At 45.1% G+C, this 22,363-nt stretch overlaps 1 pseudogene; it reads right to left on the reverse strand.

Moving 5' to 3' along the window:
- Positions 1-8,586: 8,586 nt before the first annotated feature.
- LOC115464488 lies at positions 8,587-11,639 on the reverse strand (annotated as a pseudogene).
- Positions 11,640-22,363: the final 10,724 nt, after the last annotated feature.

Raw genomic sequence — 22,363 nt, forward strand, 5'->3', positions numbered from 1 at the left:
CACACAGCTCCAACAACTGACTACAAGGAGACACAACCTCCACTGAGACAGGGAGTACTAACAGCTCACAAACACTCTCTCTCACTCACTCACACACTCTCTCTCTCTCATTCACTCACTCACGCACACACACAGAGACACCCAAGCACACACACACACTAGCTGCTCACTCTCACACTCACTGTCTCTTTGGGAGGGCAGGGAACAGAGGACTGTGGCTTGACATGGGGTGAGGGAAGAGGACAGAGGAGGGTTGCTGGACATGGGGGGAGGACAGGGGACAGAGCAGACTTGCTACACATGGAGGTGAAATTAAAAAAACTCGGCCGTTTTAACGGGCTTAACGGCTAGTTTATAAATATGAAGAAAAGTGGTCAACCGCCGATCTAGATGAGATATATGAATTATTAGGATAGGTTGCATGCTAAGCATATTACCACTTTATATTTTTTTTCTTCTTTCTTTTTACTAGTAGTCTTCCTAATCCTAGACTAGCCCCTTGTTATGGTGGTCTAAAGAAGAGTAAAAAAATTTTTCCTTGAATTTATTCTTCTATATGGAGAGTATATCTCTATATAAATGTTGCATGTCTGTATTTCCTGTTCAAATGTAACAGATTGTTTAATTTGATTTAAAACGAATAAATAAATTATATAAAAAATAAAAAAAATAAATAAATTCAGGCTCCTGACATATTTCCTCCCTCATGTCTTTGTTTTGAGGTTATAACTGTACACATTTTACCTATGTTTTGTGGAGAATTCCCCCAACAAACACCTGGCTCTTCTATGCTCCAGGACTGACTCCACCTAAGCTGTCCCAGAACTCAGCATTTCTCAGCCTGCAGTATGAACTCCTCCCCATTGGTTTTCTGTCTGCAGGCTTTATTTCTCTTTTCCTTCATTCCAGCAACCCCACCTCCTTTGCTGGTTCTTTCTCCATTCTTCCCAGTACACATCCCATACCTAACAATCTGAACACCCCCCCACCAGTAAAAATACAGAGAGCTCTCTCTCATATCTACCCCATTACATACATTAGTTCTTTCTGAAATCCATATTGCGGCTGCCCCCAGTACATACACTTTCATAGCTCTCTCAAATAGGTATTTTGCAAGAGCTATGGAAGTGTATATGCGGGGTAAGATGGATTTAAGAAAGACATCTAATCGGTTTGGGACAGCTATAATGCTGCGAGTGCTGGGAAGGTTGAAAGTGGAGTGCGTGGTGGGGAGTAGGCCCCCACTCCATCACAGTTCTCTCAATCTCCCCAGCCAGCACTCACAGCATCATAGCTGTCCCAAACCCACCCTAACACACACACAGTCTCCCCACAGCTCTTTGTGAATGCTGCCAATACATCCCTCCTCGATACATACAGCCACCTCCCCCCCCCCCCCGTGGATTCCCCAAAATTCTAGCACTGCACTCATGTTTCACCCATGCCACCTCCAGCTTTCCCTTCTTCTCCCTCATCCACACTTTCAGTGTTTACTTCCTTTCTCAGCCTGTCCTTTTCATTCCTCTCCCCCCCCCCCCCCCCCCCGTTCATTACCTCTCCTTTCCCACCTTCCCCGATGTTTTACACAAATGCAGGAGCAGGAAGACAACAACGTCTTGCACGCCGGATCCTACCACCCTGCTTAAGTGGTTTGGGAGCACCAATGTGGCGGCCGGTGACGAGCTTCACTTCCACAAATGAGGGGGCGGGTGAATTGTGCAGAGGATGGAGCGGGAACTGCAAGTGCCAAAGTTGAAGCCCCTTCTCAAACTCCCTCCCCCCACCAAGTTAGAACCCGCCCTCCTGGTTCCATTGGCGTCCCTGGCGCTCCGCCTCCGCTCATCGCAAAGAGAGCAGGAGGAGAGCGGCTGCTGCTGCCTGTACTGGGTCTGCTCTTACGGCTGAATTTATTTGAACCGTTGGGGACACCGTAGAGCCTCGTCGTGGTTCCACTTTCAGTTTCAGCCAGTGCAGCAGACTAGAGTGATAGGAATGGATCCGACGGTCAGCACTTGGCCTCCTCTTGCATTTGTGTAGAGCATCGGGGAAGGAGGGAAAGGAGAGGTAATGAACGAGAGGGGGCGGGAGCATGCTCAGGGGTGGAGGGAGAGGGGGGAGATGAAAAGAACAGATGAGGGAGACAAAGGGAAAGCTGGAGACAGCATGAGTGAAACATGTGAGTGCAGTACCGTGGCAGAATTCTGCAACCAGGGCCGGTCTTAGCAAGTGCGGGGCCCTGTGCAGACCAATTTGGTGGGGCCCCATCCTAGCCCCGCCCTAGCTCCACCCCATTGATAAGATTATTCCATTTTTAGAAATTTTTTTATTTATGAAATTTCAAATAAAGACAAATGAAGCTAAACTTGTACAAAAAAACTGATTGAAATAATAAGCACAATGCTATCATGAAACCTCCCCTCCCCAGAAGTGGAGTGGCCGAGCCACGGGATCATCATGAATGATGCGGACGGTCATCCGAGGCGAGAGGAGGTCGGAGCAGAGGCAGAGCGGGGCCCCCTTAGGCGCGGGGCCCTATGCGGCCGCCTTGGTCGCCTCTGCCTAAGACCGGCCCTGTCTGCAACCTACTCCTCACTGGTCTTCCACTTAGCCATCTATCCCCCCTTCAATCCGTTCAGAACTCTGCTGCACGCCTTATCTTCCGCCTGAACCGATACACTCATATCACCCCTCTCCTCAAGTCACTTCATTGGCTTCCGGTCAGGTACCGCATTCAATTCAAGCTTCTGCTACTAACCTACAAATGTACTCGATCTGCAGCCCCTCCTTACCTCTCAACCCTCATCTCCCCTTACGTTCCTACCTGTACCCTCCGCTCTCAAGACAAATCCCTCCTTTCAGTACCCTTCTCCACCACCGCCAACTCCAGGCTCTGCCCTTTCTGTCTCGCCTCACCCAACGCGTGGAACAAACTCCCCGAGGCCATACGCCAGGCCCCCTCCCTGCCCATCTTCAAATCTCTGCTTAAAGCCCACCTCTTCAACGTCGCCTTCGGCACCTAACCTCTACACCTCTACCCAGGAAATCTAGACTGCCCAACTTGACATTTCGTTCTTTAGATTGTAAGCTCCTTTGAGCAGGGACTGTCCTTCTTTGTTTATTTTGTACAGCGCTGCGTAACCCTAGTAGTGCTCTAGAAATGTTAAGTAGTAGTAGGGGGGGAGGAGGTGGCTGTATGTACCGAGGAGGGATTTATTTGCAGCATTCACAAAGAGCTGTGGGGAGACTGTGTGTGTGTGTTAGGCTGGGTGGGACAGCTGTGATGCTGGGGAGATTGAGAGAACTGTGATGGATTGGCGCATAGGAGCCAACTCTGTGGGTGCTTGAGCACCCCCAATGTAGAGAATATTCTTTGACTGTGTCCAGGGAGGGGTTATTTCCACTGGGCTTAGCACCCCCAATAATTTTGAAACGTTGGCTCCTATGGAGTGGGGGCCTACTCCCCACCACGCACTCCACTTTCAACCTTCCCAGCACTCGCAGCATTATAGCTGTCCCAAACCGATTAGATGTCTTTCTTAAATCCATCTTACCCGGCATATACACTTCCATAGCTCTTGCAAAATACCTATTTGAGAGAGCTATGAAAGTGTATGTACTGGGGGCAATATGGATTTCAGAAAGAGAACTAATGTATGTAATGGGGTAGATATGAGAGAGAGCTCTCTGTATTTTTACTGGGGGGGGGGGGGGTCAGATTTTTACGTATGGGATGTGTGCTGGGAAGAATGGAGAAAGAACTGGCAGAGGAGGTGGGGTTGCTGGAAAAGAGAAATAAAGCTGGAGACCGAAAATTGATGGGGAGGGGTTCGTATTGGAGGCTGAGAATGCTGTGTTGGGAGACAGGTGGAGTCAGTCCTGGAGCATAGAAGAGCCAGGTGTTTGTTGGGGGAATTCTCCACAAAACATAGGTAAAATGTACTCAGTTATAACCTCAAAACAAAGACATGAGGGAGGAAAAATGTCAGGAGCCTGAATTTAATTCATTCTGAGCATCTTGTTTCTGTTTCAAATGCTGGAGATAATATGTCAACAGAATAAATCCAGCTGGAATTTAATGCATTCTGAGCACCTTTCTGTGTCCCTAAGTGTGTTTCTGGTTTGTGTTTCAGATGCAGGTGACGTTTGAGGACATCACTGTCTCTTTCTCCCAGGAGGAATGGGAGTATTTAGATGAAGGGCAGAAGGAGCTTTACAGGGAGGTGATGAAGGAAAATTATGAGTCTCTGATGTCTCTAGGTAAGAATTTCCTGTTTTTCCCCCTGTTAAAATCCCTTCATTGGCAGATTAAGGAGTGACTGGCAGCGGGTGAGTCTCAGTGGAGGAAACCCAAGTGACTGATAATGGGTGATTGTGAGATAACCCACTCTATATAGAATGCAAGCAAGAGGGAATCAGCAAGACAACAGAGAAAGTCCAGTGGACCATGGATGAACCTGAGGGAGGATATGATGAGGTATGAAGTTGAGGTATGCTGGGCTTACGGGCAGATGGGGGCCGGAGGAGAAGGGAGAGAGAAGGAGACCCCCCCCCCCCCCCCCGATGTTTGTGTGCTTGCTGCCTGGCTCCATCAATTACCAGCTTGCAAAATTCAGTAAAATTTAACAACCGGCTCCAGCATACCACTGGGAACACCCAAATTCCACCTCCAACACCCCCCCAGGTCCGGTCTTAGCAAATGCGGGGCCCAGTGCAAACCACTTTGATGGGGCCCCATCCTAGCCCCGCCCCACCCTAACTCCACCCCACCGAGCTCCAGACCCAGCCCCCCTCCCTCTGAGCTCCAGGGTCCTTCCTCCAAGGCCCCCCTTCCTCCCAGCTCCAAGGCCTCCCTCCCAGCTCCAAGGCTCCCCTCCTTCCGAGGCCTCCCTCCGAGCTCCAGTCCCCCTTCCTCCGAATTTTGTCATCTTACCTCATCGGGTTACAGTGACAGGCAGCAGCAGTGAAAAGCGTGCGAGCTCAGCGCATTAGGAGCCTTCCTTTCTCTCTCTCAGCTCTGGTCCCGCCCTCATTTCCTGTTTCCGGGAGGGCGGGACCAGAGCTGAGAGAGAGAAGAGAAGGCTCCTGAAGCACTGAGCAGCTCGCATGCTTTTCACTGCTGCCGCCATAACCCCGACAAGGTAACTTAAATGACTTTTAAAATTCAGAGGGAGGGGGACTGGAACTCTGGCGGTCGGGGCGGAGTTCAGGCGCACGGGGCCCCCTTGAGCGCGAGGCCCTAAGACCGGCCCTGCACACCCCCTTGAGATTTGGACACGCTGCAGACAAGCAGCGTAGAAAAACGTCTGAACAATGTGTTTCGAAAATACTGATTTGGATGTTTTTGTGAGAAAACTATCCAAATGCTCTTTATGACACTTTTTAGACATTTTTGTCTTTCGAAAATGAGCCCCAGAGTGCCTTTAAATGGTTCCATGTTCAGGGTCTTGAATCCTCACTATTCAGGGCATAATTCACAAAAAACAATAAAAAATTAAAAACAAGACTTGTACTGGGACATAAATCTAAGCTTCCTAGGTAAAAAATAGTAATTAATCAAAATAAAATGACAGCATTGTTGTCTAATTTAAACCCAGCATGAAAATTGCACCAAAAAATGCTGAAGTGGCTGTTGGAGATAAATCAACATAGATATGTAATGCCAGGCTCGTCCCATCAAAATCGCTAAAAAATGGGATAAAAAACTCTTTAAAAAATATATAATTTAAAAAGTAGAATCGGCATCAAAATGGGACTCAGACTGTACAAACCAGCCCAGCACTGGCCTTAGTTGAAATAGCCAGAGTTGCCATCTAAACAGCACTTGACTTGTAAACACTTATGCCTTGTTTTTTTTTCATCCATTTGGATACAGAAAGTGCCTTGGTGCTTTGTAGCTTTTACTATATGAGACATGGGGTAAGGAATAATATATTGTAGAGGAATATATTTGAGTTATTCCCCAAGTTTTCCACGTCATCACTGTGACCCCTGACGCAGGTGCTAGTCACCGAAACACGGCCCGTGTCGGGTCTTTTTGTCAAGGCTCATTCATTAAAGAACTGTGTTCCATTTTTAAAGGCCCGTGGTGCTGTTTTTTTTGTTTGGTTTTTTTTATACCATTCACTAGCCGTTAAGCCCGTAACAACGGGCTAGTCTTTTTGTTTTCCTATGGTTCCCCCCACCCCGGGTCCACCAACCCTGCTCTCTCCCCTGCCCTCCCCCCAGCGTGTTTCCCTCAGTTCCGCCCCCTCCTTCCCTCCCTGCTCCCTCCTCCTCCAATTTCCACGCCCATGTCCAAGCCCTCCTCCCTATTGGGCTGTACTGCTGGTGGAGGCGGGGCTTGGACGTCTACACTCTTAGCGTTCTGAGTGACTCTACGCATTTGCAGGTGAGTTGGTCACTTGCCGTTTATATGTTTGATTGGGTGCGTGTGTGTTTAGGTCAGAGAGTGAGTGAGAAAGAAAGTGTTTCTCTCTGATAAAGAGACAGACAGCGTGAGAGTGAGCTCTCACAGTGGTGGTGGTCAGTGGCTCTGCATATCCATTTGTTATAAGCTGCAAATCAGGGTTTTTTTGTTGTTGTCCCCCTCCCCTTCTTAGAATATTGTGTGTGGGTCTGTGTGTGAGAGTGAGTGAGAAATGAAGTGTGTTTCTGGGGAAAAGAGACAGTGAGTGTGAGAGTGAGCAGCTAGTGTGTGTGTGCGTGTGTGTCTCTGTGTGTGAGTGAGAGAGAGTGCTTGTGAGCTGTTAGTACTCCCTGTCTCATTGGAGGTTCAGTGTCTCCTTGTAGTCAGTTGTTGGAGCTGTGTGTCAATGGAGGTTCAGTGTCTCCTTGTAGTCAGTTGTTGGAGCTGTGTGGCAGTGGAGGTTCAGTGTCTCCTTGTAGTCAGTTGTTGGAGCTGTGTGGCAGTGGAGGTTCAGTGTCTCCTTGTAGTCAGTTGTTGGAGCTGTGTGGCAGTGGAGGTTCAGTGTCTCCTAAACCGAGCTCCTCGTCTTTCCACCTAAACCCACCTCTCCTCTTCCTCCACATCCATAATTGTCTCACAACACACAGAAAAAAAATAAGTAAAAATAAAATAATCACAATTAATACCTTTTATTAAATGTAGATATTAGATATGTATCATATGTCAAAGAATAAGTGGTTGCTCAAAGCATATTCTAAGCACAATCGCTCAACTGCAAAACACTATGCACAACTTTGTGCAAAAACACACTCATAACCTTACTGTACCATAAATATTACACTGGGCAGACCTAGTACACCAATATATCACCATACGGAAAATGCAGACCGTCAATAATATGAAACAAGGGATCATAATACCACAATTCTCATGTAGAGCCACAAAACACCCTTTTAGGGTGGATAGTGATCACAATGAGCTCCTTTTATTAATGACCATATATAGATCCTTCAAGAGGTAGTGTGTCATGATTTAGGCTGTACACCCTTTCTGATGTTTCGGTGCCACCTCAGTAAGGCCAACACACAATCTCTCCACTGCAAAACACTATACACAAACTTGTGCAAAAACACATAACCTTACCAAACCATAACAGCACTAATTCCAAGGACAGGGCGAGCTACAACCTTATGTGTGGAAAGGCAGAACTGTAATTACACCAGGCTCTAAAACACCAATACACTACCTCGTGAAAAAAAACAAACAAAAAGGGCTGCAAATACTACACGCTAGCAGAATACTGCATCTTGATCACACATGAAAAACACATGACACAACAGATATGAAGGCAAAATACTGAACTGGAAAGTTACCTCAAGAAGCCAGACTCAGCATGCAGCAATACAAGAAAAATTGAAAACTGCATGCAAAATATCACAGATGCATATTTCCAAAAGATGACATATTCCAATTAATAAATTCTGAATAAAATACTTTTTTCTACCTTTGTTGTCTGATCATTTAGTTTTTCTATTAGCTTTGGTCCCAGTGTCTTCTGTTTTATGCAGTGTCTTCTTTCCATTTGATATTTTTTCTCACCATGTCCACCATCCTCCTTTGTCCTTATGTGTCCTGTCTACCATCTGTAGCCCTGTCCCTATCCTTTCTCCATTTTCAACATCTGCCCTCAAAGTGTTCCAATCCAGCCCTTAAATTCAGCAATTTTCCCTCCATCCATATCCAGCATTTCTCCTCACTCCACTCCCCTCCATCCATGTGCATGTACTTCCTCTGTTTTCCCTCCATGTCCAGCATTTCTCCTCTCTCCCTTCCACTCCATCCGTGTGCATCTTTCCTTTCTTTCCTTCCCTCCATCCTTGTCCAACATTTCTCCTCTCTCCCCTGTCCCCATTCATCCATCCATGTCCAGCAATTCTTCTCTCCTCTGCCCTCCCCTCCATCCATCCATCCATGTCCAGCAACTCTCCATTCTCCCCTGCACTCTCCTCCATCCATCTCCAGCACTTCTCCTGTCTCCCCTGCCCTCCCCTCCATCCACCCATGTCCAGCAATTCTCCCTTGCTTCTCCCCCCATTGCAATATCTATCCCTCTCCCTCTTTCCCTCCCGAATGTAGTGTTTATCCTGCTCCCTCGTTCCTCCCCCCCCAGAATGCAGCATTTATCCCTCTTGCTCCCTCCCTGTAGTGTCCATTTTTTCCTGTTTAATGTTTCCTGCTGCTTCTTCTCTCAGCTTTGCAAGAAGACACAATTTCAGCTCCAGTCCAATAGCTTTAGCTAAAGGAGGTGGTACTGCATTGCCAACCTGTCTATGCTTATCGAGAATATTTTCAAACAATCTGTAGGTATCTGGAAAACCCTGGGACCGGGCACACTCACGTACGCTGACCACACGATGCTGTTCTAGATGAAGAACACGACCCTGTTTGCCCATAAGCTCTGAATTGGTGACGGTGGTACTGAAGAAGCCTGCCCACTCTAGTCTCCCATACAAGCCTGCCCAGTGGTTGTGTCTGTTACCGGTGTGGGGCAGGCACCAGGGGATAAGGGTGCTGAACTGTCTGTCTGCTGGGTCACATGGTATACCTTCTGCACAGGAGCAGACGCCTCTGAGCACACCGGTGCTACTGCGCCCATTCTTCTTCTGGTGGTGTGTATACCTTAGTTTCCTGGTGGTTGTACCATCTGAGAGCCGCACCTCTATGTTTGGCAAGTCGCGCCAGTCTCAGCCAGGAACCAGAGGAACATACCTCATGTGAGCAGCTATCAGCGCACTCATATCCTTGCAGATGTGGTCCCTAAGAATGGGTTGGTACTGAGAACCTCTGATTTGCCTCTGGAACCAGGACTGAGGTTCCCCATTGTAGGAAATCTCAAGGGCAGAAGCCCCATTCCTAATCTCCGGCAGGTCTGACATGGTGATGGTTCGGAACAGACTGGAGTTTAGTCTCACAATGTTGCTGACAAACTTCTTGTCATCTACTATCACACTGAGCTGACAGGCCCGAGGTGCAAAGACATGCAGTGGCTCAGGGAACATGGGCAGCTTCTCTCCTGGAGCTGCTGCCAGAATAATGGCTCTTCTCCTTGTCTGAGCTACTCCTTACTGCCCAGCCTGCAGCACACCAAATGTGCACTGGTAGTCCATGCGCACGAGGGACTGCAGGGAGGGATAAACGGTGCATCGAGGGGGGGGGGGGGGGGAATGAGAGAGAGCGGAGAGCCTTTCAGTAGCGGTGGCGTCGCGAGCTGATCAAATTATAGGGACTGCGGCACACCAACCTTATTACAGCTTGCTTCGGGGCTTCTCGGCCTGACGCATGACGTTCCCCTCCTCCTCTGACCAGCCTTCCTGCTTCCGCGAGGGCTGGATGTATCATAAGGAAGGCTAGTCAGAGGAGGCGGGGCACGTCATGCGTCAGGCCGAGAAGCCCCGAAGCAAGCTGTAATAAGGTTGGTGTGCCGCTACCGGCAGCGATAGGCGTTCAAAATCACATTGGAGGGAGTGAGAGGGATGGGGACTGCACTGCAGGGAGGGAGTGCGAGGGATAAACGGTGCTTCGAGGGCTTGCGGCTGGGGAGGCTTAGCCTCCCCAAGCCTCTTATACCGGGCGCCTATGGTAGTAGTCAGTTGTTGGAGCTGTGTGGCAGTGGAGGTTCAGTGTCTCCTTGTAGGCAGTTGTTGGAGCAGTTTGAAAGGCAGGCTCGTTTTTCAGTCGCATGCCGGTCTCCCTCCCCCCCTCCCCGCATACATGTTGTTGTTGTTCCGCCCCTTCTGCTGACTCGTGCTGTTCAGGGAGCCAAAGGGGCGGGACAGCTATGTCTTTGCTTCATGCTGCAAAGCAGGACTTGTGTGTGTGTGTGCTGCGAGTGAATGTACCTGTTTACCTTTTTCTGTTGGGTACAGAACGTTTTTTGATCCCTGCTTGGTTTCTGCTGCGGGTTTTTTTGTTGCCTCGGCCACTTCGTCGTTCCTGCTGTGCCCTTGTACATGGTGGTTCTCTTCTCCATCCTCCCTCCCTCCCTCCCCCACTGATGTCCACGCCCCCTCCTTCCCTCCCTATTGGCTGCATTACGTCCTCCTTCAATTTCCACGCCCCCTCCCCTCCCTATTGACTGCATTACGTCCTCCTCCGATTTCCACGCCCCCTCCCTATTGGCTGCATTACGTTTGGTACAGGAACAGGAGCTGCTGGTGGAGGCGGGGTTTGGAGTGTTGCTCCTTGAACGTTCAGTCTCTACTGCGCATTTGCGGGTGAGTACGGTCACTCGCAATTTATATGTTTGACTAGCCGTTAAGCCCGTTAAAACGGGCGTTTTGTTTTTAAATTTCACCTCCATGTGCAGCAACTGTGCTGTGTCCCCTGCTCTTCCCCCATGTCCAGCAACCGTCCTCTGTCCTCTTCCCTCACCCCATGTGCAGCCACCCTCCTCTGTCCCCTGCCCTCCCCTCCATCGATTAATGAAAAAAAGAAATTAAATAATGGGGGAAAACATTTAATAAATGATTTTTACAGTACACTTTTATATACAATGTTTTTTGTGTACACAGAATTTGATCCTTGGATCAATTTTCCTTGGTCTGATGTCTGATTAACTAACACTTTAACGTCTGAAGCCTTTCTGACTCTTGAAAAGGCAACATATAGTTGTCCATGGCTAAATACAGGGTTGGGTAGGTATATTCCTACCTTGTCTAATGTCTGCCCTTGTGATTTATTAATAGTTATTGCAAATGCAAGGTTTAAACGGGAATTGACGCCTTTGTAGTTGGAATGGCAGTCCAGAATCAGTAATAAGATCTGTTCGTGGAATGAATACTGTTTCACCTTGTGCACTGCCAGTTATGACTTTAGCCAGTATTAAGTTTGGTTTTAAGTCGGTAACAATCAGTCTTGTTCCATTGCAAAGACCTCTTTTAGTATTTAGATTCCTCAATAGCATAATAATTGCTTCCTTTTTGATTTTCAATGTATGAGGGGCAGTGCCTGAAGGATGTAATGTGTGAAGGAATTCAATTGGGTATTCGCTGACATCATCACCATGCTCACTGATGAGTTTGTCTGAACTGAGGTAAACTTTTTCTTCCTCTTTCAGCTTACTCAGAACTTGTAGATTGATTTCATTGACATCAGCTGTTCTTGAGTATGTTTCAATATCTTTTGATAACAATGTTGTTCCAAATATATCCGTAATAATATCCTCAGTTAGCATGAATCTGGATCTTGTGCAGTCATCAAGTTCTTAATGTATTCATTTGTAGTTATAGGCGGTAAATGTATAGACCCTTTATTGCAGCAAACATTAAACTTCTTATCTGTTGGTCTCTCATTTTTAAAGTGTTTTGCATGACAATGTTCACAGATTTCGCAAAAGTTGCCAAGGCTGCTACTGTTTATATTTTTTTCCTGAAACTCTTGTAAAGCTTTGTGTCTTGTCATTTGAAGGTCCATTAAGTGTTTGTTGATTCTTGACGTCTGTGTCTTTCTTCATGTTTTTGTAGTTCACTGCGATGTTTTCTGTAATTACGTACTCTTTCCTTTTCTGCATGTTTTTGTGTTTCTGTTTTATTTTCATGTCTAATTCTATCTCTTTGAGCTTTCCTCCTCTTCAATTCTAAATCATGAGCTGCCTGCTCAGTTCCTGTGGTGTCTAGTTTTCGTCGTGGCATATTAGTTGTTTTAGGTTGCTTTTTTAATAGTAGTGTTTCTGTTTTGTTACAGTCCTTTTCTTGTTCTGATTTGTCACAGTAGTTCAAATCAGTTGTAATGTTGTTGTAGCTGAGTGTGTGAGAGAGAGAGAGCGTTAGAGAAAGTGTGTGTCTGTGTGAGAGTGAGGTGGTAGTACTCCTTGTCACAGTGGAGGGTCAATGGTTTGATGTTTTTTCTGTTGTGTGGCCCCCCTCCTTGTAATATTTTGTGTGTGTGTGTGATAGACAAAGTGTGCAGTGTGTGTGTGTGTGCGGCTGTGTGTGTGAGTGAGAGACAGAGCGTGTATGTGTATTAGAGAGTGAGTGTTACCGTATTTTTCGGACTATAAGACGCACCGGACCATAAGACGCACCTAGGTTTTAGAGGAGGGAAATAGGAAAAAAAAAATTTTCCTTTTTCCCTCCTCTAAAACCTAGGTGCTTCGGTGCGTCTTGTCCGAGTTTTGGACCTCCGTCCCGTACTTACACGATTCCATGTGCCCTGGTGGTATAGTGACGTCGGGGCAGGAAAGAGCCCCCTCTTTCCTGCCCATCGCGCTGCTCTCCGTGCTCCTCAATGCTTTCTGACGGTCTCGGCGAGATTCAAAATGGCCGCATTTTGAATATCGCCGAGACCGTCAGAAAGCATTGAGGAGCACGGAGAGCAGCGCGATGGGCAGGAAAGAGGGGGCTCTTTCCTGCCCCGACGTCACTAGACCACCAGGGAACATGGAATCTTGTAAGTACGGGACGGAGGTCCAAAACTCGGACAAGACGCACCGAAGCACCTAGGTTTTAGAGGAGGGAAAAAGGAAAATTTTTTTTTTCCTATTTCCCTCCTCTAAAACCTAGGTGCGTCTTATGGTCCGGTGCGTCTTATAGTCCGAAAAATACGGTAACACTCACTCTCTAATACACATACATGCTCTGTCTCTCACTCACACACACAGCCGCACACACACACACACTGCACACTTTGTCTATCACACACACACACAAAATATTACAAGGAGGGGGGCCACACAACAGAAAAAACATCAAACCATTGACCCTCCACTGTGACAAGGAGTACTACCACCTCACTCTCACACAGACACACACTTTCTCTAACGCTCTCTCTCTCTCACACACTCAGCTACAACAACATTACAACTGATTTGAACTACTGTGACAAATCAGAACAAGAAAAGGACTGTAACAAAACAGAAACACTACTATTAAAAAAGCAACCTAAAACAACTAATATGCCACGACGAAAACTAGACACCACAGGAACTGAGCAGGCAGCTCATGATTTAGAATTGAAGAGGAGGAAAGCTCAAAGAGATAGAATTAGACATGAAAATAAAACAGAAACACAAAAACATGCAGAAAAGGAAAGAGTACGTAATTACAGAAAACATCGCAGTGAACTACAAAAACATGAAGAAAGACACAGACGTCAAGAATCAACAAACACTTAATGGACCTTCAAATGACAAGACACAAAGCTTTACAAGAGTTTCAGGAAAAAAATATAAACAGTAGCAGCCTTGGCAACTTTTGCGAAATCTGTGAACATTGTCATGCAAAACACTTTAAAAATGAGAGACCAACAGATAAGAAATTTAATGTTTGCTGCAATAAAGGGTCTATACATTTACCGCCTATAACTACAAATGAATACATTAAGAACTTGATGACTGCACAAGATCCAGATTCATGCTAACTGAGGATATTATTACGGATATATTTGGAACAACATTGTTATCAAAAGATATTGAAACATACTCAAGAACAGCTGATGTCAATGAAATCAATCTACAAGTTCTGAGTAAGCTGAAAGAGGAAGAAAAAGTTTACCTCAGTTCAGACAAACTCATCAGTGAGCATGGTGATGATGTCAGCGAATACCCAATTGAATTCCTTCACACATTACATCCTTCAGGCACTGCCCCTCATACATTGAAAATCAAAAAGGAAGCAATTATTATGCTATTGAGGAATCTAAATATTAAAAGAGGTCTTTGCAATGGAACAAGACTGATTGTTACCGACTTAAAACCAAACTTAATACTGGCTAAAGTCATAACTGGCAGTGCACAAGGTGAAACAGTATTCATTCCACGAACAGATCTTATTACTGATTCTGGACTGCCATTCCAACTACAAAGGCGTCAATTCCCGTTTAAACCTTGCATTTGCAATAACTATTAATAAATCACAAGGGCAGACATTAGACAAGGTAGGAATATACCTACCCAACCCTGTATTTAGCCATGGACAACTATATGTTGCCTTTTCAAGAGTCAGAAAGGCTTCAGATGTTAAAGTGTTAGTTAATCAGACATCAGACCAAGGAAAATTGATCCAAGGATCAAATTCTGTGTACACAAAAAACATTGTATATAAAAGTGTACTGTAAAAATCATTTATTAAATGTTTTCCCCCGTTATTTAATTTCTTTTTTTCATTAATCGATGGAGGGGAGGGCAGGGGACAGAGGAGGGTGGCTGCACATGGGGTGAGGGAAGAGGACAGAGGACGGTTGCTGGACATGGGGGAAGAGCAGGGGACACAGCACAGTTGCTGCACATGGAGGTGAAATTTAAAAACAAAACGCCCGTTTTAACGGGCTTAACGGCTAGTCAAACATATAAATTGCGAGTGACCGTACTCACCCGCAAATGCGCAGTAGAGACTGAACGTTCAAGGAGCAACACTCCAAACCCCGCCTCCACCAGCAGCTCCTGTTCCTGTACCAAACGTAATGCAGCCAATAGGGAGGGGGCGTGGAAATCGGAGGAGGACGTAATGCAGTCAATAGGGAGGGGAGGGGGCGTGGAAATTGAAGGAGGACGTAATGCAGCCAATAGGGAGGGAAGGAGGGGGCGTGGACATCAGTGGGGGAGGGAGGGAGGGAGGATGGAGAAGAGAACCACCATGTACAAGGGCACAGCAGGAACGACGAAGTGGCCGAGGCAACAAAAAAACCCGCAGCAGAAACCAAGCAGGGATCAAAAAACGTTCTGTACCCAACAGAAAAAGGTAAACAGGTACATTCACTCGCAGCACACACACACACAAGTCCTGCTTTGCAGCATGAAGCAAAGACATAGCTGTCCCGCCCCTTTGGCTCCCTGAACAGCACGAGTCAGCAGAAGGGGCGGAACAACAACAACATGTATGCGGGGAGGGGGGGAGGGAGACCGGCATGCGACTGAAAAACGAGCCTGCCTTTCAAACTGCTCCAACAACTGCCTACAAGGAGACACTGAACCTCCACTGCCACACAGCTCCAACAACTGACTACTACCATAGGCGCCCGGTATAAGAGGCTTGGGGAGGCTAAGCCTCCCCAGCCGCAAGCCCTCGAAGCACCGTTTATCCCTCGCACTCCCTCCCTGCAGTGCAGTCCCCATCCCTCCCCATTGAGGAGCACGGAGAGCAGCGCGATGGGCAGGAAAGAGGGGGCTCTTTCCTGCCCCGACGTCACTAGACCACCAGGGAACATGGAATCTTGTAAGTACGGGACGGCGGTCCAAAAACGCTACCTTCGGACTATAAGACGCACCCCCCATTTTCCTCCCAAATTTTGGGGGGAAAAAGTGCGTCTTATATTCCGAAAAATACGGTAGTTGCTCCTTGTAGCCGGTGTTTGTGGGCTTTGAAAAGTGAGTTTGTGTGTGTCAGTGAGCTGCTAGGACTCCCTGTCACAGTGGAGGGGGTCACTGGCTCCTTATAGCGAGGTATTTTAGGGTACAAATTAGTGCTTTTTTTTCACTTGCCTGCCCCCACCCCTTTTTCAAATATTGTGTGTGTGTGTGTGTGTGTGAGTCAGCGAGTGATAGATAAAGTGTGTCTCTCTGGGAAACAGACAGAGAGCATGAGAGTGAGGTGTCAGAGTGGAGTGGGTCAGTTGGTCCTTATGGGTTTTTTTTGTTTAGGTTAAAATCAGTGCTCGTTGTTTCGCCTGCCCCCACCCCTTCTTCTAATATTGTGTGTGTGTGTGCTTGGGTGAGAGAGTGAGTGAGAGAGACAGTGTGTCTTTCTGGGAAAGAGACAGAGAGCATGAGTGAGCTGTCACAGTGGTGGTGGTTAGTGGCTCCTTATATCCATTTGTTGCAAGGTGCAAATCAGGGTTTTGTTTTTATTTGCCTGCCCCCACCCCTTTTTCTAATATTGTGTGTGTGTGAGTCAGCGAGTGATAGATAAAGTGTGTCTCTCTGGGAAACAGACAGAGAGCATGAGAGTGAGGTGTCAGGTTAGTGGCTCCTTATATCCATTTGTTGCAAGGTGCATATCAGGGTTTTGTTTTTATTGCCTTCCCCCACCCCTTCGTTTAATATTGTGTGTGTGCCAGTGTGTGAGAATGAAAGAGAAAGTGTTTTTATGTGGGAAATTGACAGTGAGTGTGAGCTGCTAGTGTGTGTGTGTGTGTGTGAGTGAGACAGAGTGTGTGAGTGAGTGAGAGAGAGTGCTAGTGAGCTGTTAGTACTCCCTGTCTCAGTGGATGTTCAGTGTCTCCTTGTAGGCAGTTGTTGGAGCAGTTTGAAAGGCAGGCTCGTTTTGCAGTCACATGCAGGTCTCTTCCCCCCCCCCCCCCCCCCCATACATGTTGTTGTTGTTCCTGTTGGATTATTTGTAGTAAATAATTAGCAGATTGTTATACACACAGCTTCAGCTTTAGAAATGTTAATTTCTTTTCTTCATCTCTCTCACATACACCCCAGAATAATTCACTGCTGAGTCACTTTAAAGTTGAAGTAACAAAACATCTGTTTACTCACAGTTTTAGTCAGATTGATATTCAGCAGTCTTATATAACATAATATAATACATTTGGTTTATCAGCTCTTTCCATGTGCTTAGATGGTAATGGATGCTCACACCATAGATATAGATCCTCAGGTTAGGAGAGATCATGAGCTCCATGTGCTGTGCTGTTTCTAACCCCCACAGGAAGTTGCATGGGTGTGACCTCTCTATGCAATTCACATCAGAGGTCACAGAGTAATCACAGAGAAAGAAAAAAAACATTGCTGACAGACAATGCATGTAAAACACAATACATTATTCCAACAAACCCCTTCTCATGCATAACTGTCATGCAATTATTAATTCATACAAAGTCCAAGCTTTATTCGCAGATTCTCAAAACGTTCTCTGGGTAACGGTTTGGTCATGATGTCAGCTGTCATCTCACTGGTGTGACAATAGTGTAGACAGATAACCCCTTCTTTCGCCAGCTCTCGCACGTTGTGATATTTCGTTGCGATGTGCTTGGTGCGTGACTGAACCTTGTCATTCTGTGACAGTCTGATGCAGCTCTGATTATCTTCCATTATCTGGATTGGTCTCTGTTCATCTATTCCAAAATCCAGCAAAAGTTTTTCAATCCACATCAGTTCTCTGCATGCTTCTGATACAGCCACATATTCGGCTTCTGTAGAAGACAGACTCACAATACTTTGTTTATGACTGGCCCAAGAAATTTGTACATTTCCATACATAAACACATATCCACTTGTGGATTTATAATCAGAATGATCCCCTGCCCAATCTGAATCACAGTAACATATTAGTTTTGGGTTACTATTGGCTGAAATCTTTAATTTACAATCAATGGTACCTTTTAAATACCTTACCATCCTTTTAACTGCAGTCCAATCTGATTTGGTAGGTGAGCTGACCCTTCTGCTCAAAATTCCTACTGCATTTGCTATATCAGCCCTGTATGTGGTAGTCAGATATAAAAGCTTACCTATGGCTGATCTATATTGGATGTTATCTGGTAAAGGTTCTCTTACTGTTTCATCCTTCAGAAAATCAGTGATCATGGGAGTGCTTACAACTTGGGCATCTTGCATACCTAAACTTTCAATAAGCTCATTTATTTTCTGCTTCTGGCTTAGAAGATAAGAACCATCATTTTGTTTCTCAATTTCTATACCAAGATAGTATGACACATTACCAAGTTCTTTTATCTCAACATTCTGGTTTAAATATTTTACAATGTCCTTGTACTCTTGCTCACTTTCGCTTGCAATGAGCAGATCATCAACAAAAGCTAAAATGTATGCATATTGTCCATTTCTGCACCTAGTGTACAAGCATTTATCTGCTTCACCTTGCTTAAATCCTAAATTTGTCAATATTTCATGCAATTTGTCATTCCAACATTTTGCACTTTGCTTTAATCCATAAAGACCTTTGTTTAATTTACACACTAGCTGTCTTTGTTTTGTATTTATGAAACCTGTTGGCTGTTCCATGTACAAGTCTTCAGTTATATCTCCATGAAGAAATGCTGTTTTCACATCAATGTGGTTGACTTGCATGCCTTTTGAGACTGCAATGCTCAGAAGTGTTCTAATTGTCGTGTGTTTCACTACAGGTGCAAACACTTCATCAAAATCTTCTCCATATTTTTGAAGATATCCCTTTGCGACTAATCTGGCTTTATACCTTTCCACTTTTCCTTGTGCATTCCTTTTTAACTTGAATACCCATTTGCATCCTATAGCTTTCTTGCCAGGAGGTAATTTTGTAAGAATCCAAGTTTTATTTTTATGCAATGAATCAATTTCTTCTTGTGCAGCTTTACGCCATTCAGCAGCTTCTTCTGCTGGCATTTTCTCAATCTCATCCCATGTTAAGGGCTCTTGAGCTTCTGCTGACTTTGTTAGGTAAGACAGTCTTGGGGGTGGAACACCTTTGTTTTCCCTGGATGAGCGTCTGACAACAGGTTGGTCCGACCTTTCCGCATCCTCTAAATCTGAGAGTCCTTCTCCAATTGATTCCCCTTCTCCAACTGTACTGTCTTCTGCAATGATCCTTTCTGTGTCTGCTTCCTCTGCCTGTTCCTCATTAGATACAGGTGAGTTGCTTTCAGACATCTGCCTTGGTATGGCATTTATATACACTGGCATGTCTATTATGGTTCTAGTTTCATATTCTGGATGATAAGGCTCATCTGGGATAATCCAGCCTTTATCAACCCTTTTGTTTTCATCAAAATATGTAACATGTCTTATGCCAACAATGCCAGTTTTCAGATTCAAAATTCTATATCCTTTGTGTCCTGGAGCATAGCCAACTAAAATGCCCCTTTCTGTTGTGGAATCCAGCTTATGCCTTCTTTGCTTTGGTACATGAGCATATGCTGTACTTCCAAATATTCTTATGTGTGACAGGTTTGGCTTCCTACCATGCCATGTCTCATGTGGTGTGCGCTCAGCGCCTTTAGTTGGCATTCTGTTTTGTAGGTACACTGCTGTGAGAATGGCTTCCCCCCATAGTCTTTTAGGGAGATTGCTATCTGACAGCATACATCTGGTCATTTCCACAAGTGACCTAAATTTTCTCTCTGCAACAGAATTTTGCTCTGGTGTATAAGCTACTGTTGTGATATGCTGAATGCCTTCTTGTTCTAGAAATGTGCGCATGCTTTGTGAAGTGAACTCACCACCATTGTCGGTCTGAAGAACCTTTGGTTTTCTTTCAAATTTATTGCTCACCATGGCTACGTATTTCTTCAGCATGTCTGTGACTTGACTTTTTTCTTTCAGCAAATAGGCCACACAGTATCTAGAGAAATCATCCAAGAATATTAGCACAAATCTGTTATTTCCCAATGATGGGATATTAAACGGTCCACATAAGTCACTGTGTATTAAGTCCAGTACTTTATTACTCCTACTTCCTGTGTATGCAGGAAATGAGGGTCTCACACCTTTTTGAGTAACACAGTCTATGCATTTCTCCATTTTACCAGTATCTGCACTGATTTGAATGCCTGTGGCAAGTTGCTTACTGTAAAGATCCTGGATCACCTTAAAATCACGATGTCCCAGGCGGCGGTGCCAGATTTCCAGACTACATTTACCATCATTCTTCCTTACTTGCGCCATATGTGAGGCTTCACCTGAAATGCTTAGTTTATAAATATCATTATGCATAAAAGCTTCAGCATACACTTCATCTTTTTTAGAGATTGTGCACTTACTGTTTTCAAAATGAATCACAAATCCCTTCTTATCTAATGTAGATACACTAAGCATATTGCAAACTGCTTGGGGAATATACAAGACATCACTTACAGGAATTTCTTTAACTTCATTAGACACTTTGCATTTTAAGAATCCAATGCCTTTTGCTTGGATCTTAGCAGTCCCTGCGTTTGCAGTATTAAGAATACCTTCTTCTGGACACATTTCCTGAAAGAAATCCTTACAATTGGTTAAATGGCATGTGCTCCCCGAATCCAAAATCCAAGTACTTTCATTTGAATTATTATTTACCATAGTCAAAGATTTTTCTGCCATTAGAAAGCTCTTATGTTTATCATTGTCCTTTGTACATTTCCTGCTTGGAAAATTCTTTTGTTCCATTGGCTTAGGTGAGCTAGAGGGGGTGTTTTGTGTTTCCTTACACCATTTAGATACATGTCCCTCCTTTCCACATGAATAGCAAATCAGCTTGCCCTTGGGTGGAGTTTTCCCATAGCTCCGCCTTCCTCTATTCTTTGCCAAGAAATTTGTTTCATTTCTCTCTGACTGTCTTTGAGAACACATCTCCTCAGAATCATTAATTATGCATTCCTGCCTCAGTTTTGATGCTGCCTGTTCAAAAGATTGCCCTTCAATGGCTTCATTTACAGACCTAAAAACATCAAACTTCTTTGATAGTGAGGTAAAAAGAAATGCTCTTTTCAATGCATCACACATGGGAATTCCAGAAAGTTCTAACTTTTGAAATGAAGACATAAGATGCATAATGTGATCATTACACTTACTTTTATCCCTTAATTTGGTTTCATTCAACTCTGCCAACCAAATTGGTTGCTGTTTTGCATATGTAGTTGCATACATAGTTCTCAGTTTTTCTAAAATTTCCTTTGCTGTATCTTTTGCCTCCACCAATATGGCTTGTTTCTCTGAGAGAGCTTCAAAAAACATGCACTTCACATAATAGTTTGCATTGTCCCATTCAGCCATATTTTCAGCTGTTCTGTTTTGGTCTAAACATATACTTAATTTCTTTGCTTGAAGGAGACATCTGAATCTTAGCTCCCATTTCTGATAATTATATTCAGTTAATTTAGGCACCTTGAGAGAGTGGAAAAATGGTGAATTTCCTCCCTCAGCCATTGTTGCCTTCTGTTTGGTGTGTGGGGGGGAGAGAGAGACAGACTGAATCTTTCTTTTAAAACTTAAGAGAAAAATTTGGCTTTTTCACTGCCTGGTAATATTTCTCTTCTTCCTTTTTCAATTCCTGGGCTGGGCCCATAACCCTTTTGTTGGATTATTTGTAGTAAATAATTAGCAGATTGTTATACACACAGCTTCAGCTTTAGAAATGTTAATTTCTTTTCTTCATCTCTCTCACATACACCCCAGAATAATTCACTGCTGAGTCACTTTAAAGTTGAAGTAACAAAACATCTGTTTACTCACAGTTTTAGTCAGATTGATATTCAGCAGTCTTATATAACATAATATAATACATTTGGTTTATCAGCTCTTTCCATGTGCTTAGATGGTAATGGATGCTCACACCATAGATATAGATCCTCCGGTTAGGAGAGATCATGAGCTCCATGTGCTGTGCTGTTTCTAACCCCCACAGGAAGTTGCATGGGTGTGACCTCTCTATGCAATTCACATCAGAGGTCACAGAGTAATCACAGAGAAAGAAAAAAAACATTGCTGACAGACAATGCATGTAAAACACAATACATTATTCCAACAGTTCCGCCCCTTCTGCTGACTGGCGCTGTTCAGTGAGCCAAAGGGGCATGACAGGTATGCCTTTGCTTGCAGCAAAGCAGGACGTGTGTGTGTGTGTGCAGCGAGTGAATGCACATGCTTACCTTTTGCTGTTGGCCTCCCGAACAGTTTTGGATCCCTGCTTGGTTTCTGGTGGTTTTCTTCTCTCCTGCATTAGTTTCTCGTCGGCCAGGTCTCCGCATTGGCTCCTCCCCAGATGGTAACGGTTCTGGCCATTGGTTATCTTTGTTCCACGGTTCCTCCCTCTGCTGCTATCCTAGTTCTTGTCCACGCCCCCTCCTGTCCTGCCTCCTGCTCCGATTTCCATGCCCATGTCCAACAACAGACCTCCTTCATGTTGTCTGAGTGAAAATAGTAGTGGTCCTGCCGTCCCTCCCTAGAGCCTGCCATTTCCCAGCGATTTACACTGCTGCTCCCCATGCGATTTCCACGGCTCCTCCCTCTGCTCCTATCCTTGTGCTTGTCCATCCTCCCTCCGT

This window comes from Microcaecilia unicolor, chromosome 1 (genome assembly GCF_901765095.1).
Source record: "Microcaecilia unicolor chromosome 1, aMicUni1.1, whole genome shotgun sequence".
In the NCBI taxonomy this organism is placed as follows: Eukaryota; Metazoa; Chordata; class Amphibia; order Gymnophiona; family Siphonopidae; genus Microcaecilia; species Microcaecilia unicolor.